This window comes from Rousettus aegyptiacus, unplaced genomic scaffold (genome assembly GCF_014176215.1).
Source record: "Rousettus aegyptiacus isolate mRouAeg1 unplaced genomic scaffold, mRouAeg1.p scaffold_m13_p_4, whole genome shotgun sequence".
Taxonomy (NCBI): domain Eukaryota; kingdom Metazoa; phylum Chordata; class Mammalia; order Chiroptera; family Pteropodidae; genus Rousettus; species Rousettus aegyptiacus.
Genome location: NW_023416307.1, coordinates 111,356,599 through 111,361,994, shown reverse-complemented (window position 1 = coordinate 111,361,994; position 5,396 = coordinate 111,356,599).

Genomic DNA, 5,396 nt, shown 5'->3' with positions numbered 1-5,396 from the left:
AACTAACCTAACGTAGAGAAGGGAGAGGGGATGAATGGCAATGCTAGCTTCCCCCAGCCCAGTCTCCATGGCTTTTTATTCTCTCTCTCACAAAGCTGGCTTTTGTTATTATTATTAGTTACAATCAGATTAGTAATTACAGATTACAGTCAACTCCCAAATTCGGCCTCAAGGCCACCACCTTGTTATCAGCTGTTCCCTCTTCTTAGCCTTGTGTCTAGAGCAAGAAGTCCCAGAACAGGTAAGGCGTGTTCGCCCTCCCCCTAATGTGACCTTGTTGCTCCAAGCACCAGGCAGCCTGCCAAGTCTGCAGGTGTTTCTCACAAGTCTGGGCTTCTTGTCCTGGGCAGAAGTGACACTAGGAGTGACTAATGCCAGAAACATCAGTTTAATGGTGCTACCAATGTGTGTAGGTCTCTCTTCCATTTGAGCCCCTGAGTATTTCCCTCCCAAGGAACCTTGCTCCTTGATTTGGCATAAGGAGGTTCCCAGAAAGTACTGGGAGACTGAAATGTTCCTCAGGCTGGCCAGGCTGGAGGAATGAATCATATAATTATGTGCCAGGTGGTATTCTAAGTGTTTTTCATGTATCACTATATTAAGCTCTCGCACAGCCCTAAGAGATACGTATGACCTTTGCCCATTTTACAGCCAGTGAAACCAAGGCATGGAAGGGTAAAAAGTGTCTTGCCCAAGGCCACATAGGTAACAAGTAGAGGGAAAGAGACTTGCAAAAACAATGCTTTCATCAGTTCATGCAGTAGTTCTCTGGCTCAACTTCCAGTGGAGCCTGGGGCCCTGTTGGCTCACCTGACCCCAGGTCAGTGTGTGGCAGCTTTGGCCACAGATCACTGAGGCTACAACTCTGGCCCTTGCTAAGAAAAGCGACCCAGTTAGTTTTTCATTCAACCATTTATGAAGCCCCTCCCATTACCTAGCATCATCCTGCTAAGGGCTCGGCAAGGCACAGCCTGCCCTCTTTAATTCAGCCTCTGTAACAAGCAGGACTGGTGTCACCTCCTTGGAAGAGCTCATTCACCCTGCTGATATCTTTTGCCTCCACCACACTCTGGAAATGATAATCAGTGCTTGTCCAGAGCAATTTTCTGGAGAGAAGTCTGCTGCAGTTCTTATTGCCCCTGGAATTCAGACTTGGAAAGCAATCAACAGATGTGGTCCTGCTCACAGCTGTCTGTAGTCTCCAGGGTCTCTCCCACTGCCTTCAGACAAACTTTAGGTTTTAATTAAACATAAATACTAAAATTAGGCTCCCTTATTTACTTTCTAAGTACTGGATATTGATCGCAGGAAAATCATGGGTTGGTTAATCAATAAACACTGTTCTAAAGTGATGGATGCTGATTTTAACAGCCACAGGTACCAGCCTTCTGTTTTGGGGGACTTCCTGTACTAGACAGAGAAGTCCTTCATTAAAAGTAGCAGTTCATTGGGTCTGTTTCAGAAATGCTTGCTAAAATGTTTGCCAGGTTTGGAAGCATTTTTTTTTTTTTAACTCTCTTAGTCTCTTTCCATGTCTCTCTGTCTCTGTCTCTGTCTCTTCTCCACCCCCAAACCCTTGCCCCATCTGTTTTATCACTCACATCTGTCTCATATCCCTCTGTCTCTATCACTCATGCACACAGGCGCACATGGACACACTGTCCCCTAATAGCTAGAGGCCTGACTCTTCTGATCCTTCATCTTTTAAATCTTCCAACATCACTCTTTTAACCGTACAGACTGGTCTTTCTCACCAGCCACCTCTCTCTCCCCATCCCATTCCCCCCACCCCCACCTCCATTGGATGATGTTCGTACAACCCCTCTGTTCTCTGAAAGGAGGAGAAACGTAGAAGGATTTTAGAGGGGTGGGATTGGTCATTTGGGGCTGTGGAGATGTCCTCCATTACCTGCCATGGTCAGGGCCAAGGGTGGCAGTGCCAGGGCTGCTGTCCCAGTCTTACTGCTCTTTAGGCTAAAAATTCCCAGGATGTGGCCTGGGGTTCCCTGTGCCTGTGATGGGCAAGGGTCTTGCATGACTATCATTGGCCTAGTCAAGGAAAGGGAGAGTTTCCTTTCAGCAACAGGACAGCTTCTCTCCCTTGGCTCCTAAAGGAATCTTTCCTTCATTGGTTTCTGAATCTTTGGTCTCCAAATCCTCAAGGGACGAGAGAACTTGAAGATGCACCTAAGAGGCTGCCAAGCTCCAGCAGCAGATAGGAGGATGAAGGATTCTTAGGGGCAGAAAGTAGTACTAAGGTAATGATCCCAATGACCTAGGGTCAAAGCTGGCTGGGGGTTGGATAACTTGCCGAAAGGTGACTATTAATGGGAGTATAGATCTATGGGCATCTCGCAGAGCAGAGCCAGACGCGATTCCAAATTCAGAAATTTTCTGATTTTAGAAGGGTCTGAGGCTACCTTATGTGATCAAGTGTATTGTTAAAGAACAAAAATTTAGCCAAGTAAATGTGAAGATCTAATTGGCTTTATTAATTAAGGGTACGCAAACCTCAAATTAAGCAGCCCCGAAATGTAAAGGTTTTTAAGCCCAAAATCCCATTCTTTGTTCTGTCTAAACACATAGGGCTATCTTTCTTCTATTCACTACTTGTCAACTCACAGGTCAGGTGCGTAAGCGGGGGTACAGAAGCAGAAAGCTTGTTTAGAATGTTATGTTTCTATAATCAAAGGCCTACGTACCCATAGCGATAGTCAAACAGTCATTTCCATTGAGAGTCAATTTTTCAGCCACCACAGGAGCAATTCCTGATTTTTATTTAACAGTTAAAAAGTATAAAAATGATGCTCTGTCACTTTAAAATAAATTAAAACAAATGGTGAAGGGCATTTCCTATGCCCTTCGAACAACCCCACCCTTCCCCTATTGTCCCCTTGGAACCATCCTAATGCACACATACACACGTACATATTAATAAATAGAGGACCCAATGTTTGTTTGTTTGTTTTTTTAACATACATGGGGTCATGCTGGACATTACTGTTACTCACCCCACCTCTTGCTTTTCCTTTTCACTTACCTCTATATCTTGGGGATCTTATACGTTAGAACCCACAGGTTCCCCCAGGTTTATATAATGGGGGTACAGAGTCCTCCAAAGAAAGTGAGTGTGTGTGTGTGTGGGGGGACGTCTTTGTAGGTAGGGAAGCCGCTGAACACCTAGGAGAGGACTCTGAATTTTAAGAAAGGACCGTGGACCCCTTCAGAAATAGGCTGCTTAAGTACAGGTGGTATCCCCTCCCCTACTTCTCCCTTCCTGGAGTCCTAGAGCCTTTTTAAGGGAGAAGTTTCTAGTCACTTCTAAGGGAAGGCTCCTTCATCATTTAAGTACTTTTAAAAATGCTGGATGAGATGAAATAAATAGCCTGGCTCCATCTCCAGCCCCAACACAAGCAAAGGAATGACTGCAGGAGCAAAAACATTCTCAGAGGGCAGCCAGGGAGGGGCTGAAGGTGGGGTCACACTGTCCTGCTGCTCCTCTGATTGATGGGATTGGTTTGGACTTACCGGTCTGGGCAGGAGCTTCTGGCCTTTTTTTACCATTGCTTGGTGAGCTGCTCCGAGAGTCCCTGCCCATTGTGGGTGTGGCTGATGTCCTTTCCAAGTCCCCTTTACTGACCGCTGCACCCAACTCCCATCTACTGTGAGTGTTGGCAGCAGAGGGCTCACAGCTGCCCCTTTCCCCGAGAGACCCACCCTTAGATGACTGGAGATGCCTGGGAAGTTATACCTCATTCACTTCCTCTTACCTCCTAGGGTTGCCAGATAAAATACAGAATGCCAGCTAAATTTAATTTCAGATAAATTAATGCTCTTTAAGTGTAAAGATATCCCATTTATTGTTTATCTAATACTCAAGTTAAACTGGACAACCTCTTTTTGTTTGTTTGTCTTGCTAAATCTGGCAAACCTACAGCTGGCAGTCAGTAAGGCTTGGGCCACTTGCCTCCAAGGCTGGAAGCTTTCTGGTATCATTTATACTCCAGGGCTCCCCCCATGGTATCAGGCTGAAGCTAGACTTCCTCTGAACCCACATCTTTGCTTAGCTTCTCCCCCTGCCCCATTCTACTTTCTTCTTCCCTTGTGGGTTTCACGTAAGAGCTTGTTAAGGGTGGAAAATTTTCCAGTAAGCCAGGATTAAGGATTTACTTCTGATTCTGTTAACCAGGGTGTGGTAATCTGCTCAAAGATATGCTAACGGTCAATTTCTGCTTCTGTAATCTGCTTAATTGTTCTAGGCTTTATAAAACTGCCTCTTCTGGGAGCTCGGGGCTGATTCTCTAGTGGGGAGAATCAGTTGCCGGCCAGTTAATAAAGGCTCACAATTCATCTCAATTGGCTCTGTGGGTCTTAGATTTGATCACACCACAACAAGCTGTCCCCCCAAAAATCACTTACATGAAGATCCTTGTGTCACGCTTGGCTTCTAGGAACTCAGAAGCACTGGCTGCTTTTCAAAGCTTCCTGTTTGGTAATAATTCAGTAAATGAGTTGAGTACCAGGCATTGAAATGCAGTAGTAGGCCAGCACAGGCAAGGCCCCATTCTCATGGGATTACACTCAAGCTTTAGCAGCCCCAGTCTCTCTCCCATATATACCCTCATACTACACAATTGGTGGTAATATAGTTCAGTGTGGAGAGCACCATCTAGAGTCAGATGGCCTGCTCCACCACTTAACACTGTATGATCTTGGTTAAGTAACTTAACCTCTTATGCCTCAGTTACCACCTCTGTAAAATGGGAATGATGGTAATGGTAGCTACCTTAACATAGTGTTAGTTCCATAACACATGTAAAATATTTTGCATAGTGCCTGGCACAAAGCACTTAATATTAGCTGTTACTATTATTAAATATAAGCACTGTATGTTTCATAAATACAGGAGCTGTATCTTCTTGCTCACTGATACCCCACCACCTAGCACATAATAGGGGCTCAGCAAATACTTAATGAATAAATGCAGAGATGAAACTTGGCTCACCTATGTGAACAGGTCCACCTGGGGTTTTTTTTTATGTCAATCCCGATTGAAAACCTACTAGGTGCTGGGAGCCACAAGACATTGAGAGTAGATCCTGTCCTTAAGGAGTGTTTGACATAGGTGATGCTCAGTAGAAGAGATGCTAAATGTAAAATTGTTGGATTAACAAAGGTATTAGTAAATGAATGACTATGAAGTAAGCTCCCTGGCCCAATAAATACGCCCTGAATCCCGAGTCCCATGCTGACATTTGCACACACGCCTTTCTCCGTGGTGGGCACCAGAGGGGACGGAGCCCGGGTCTCAGCTCCTGATCCGGCTTCACCCCTGGGTCCTCAGGACTCCGCGTGGTGACGTCGTGTCCGCGCCTAGCCGACATGACGTGACCGGG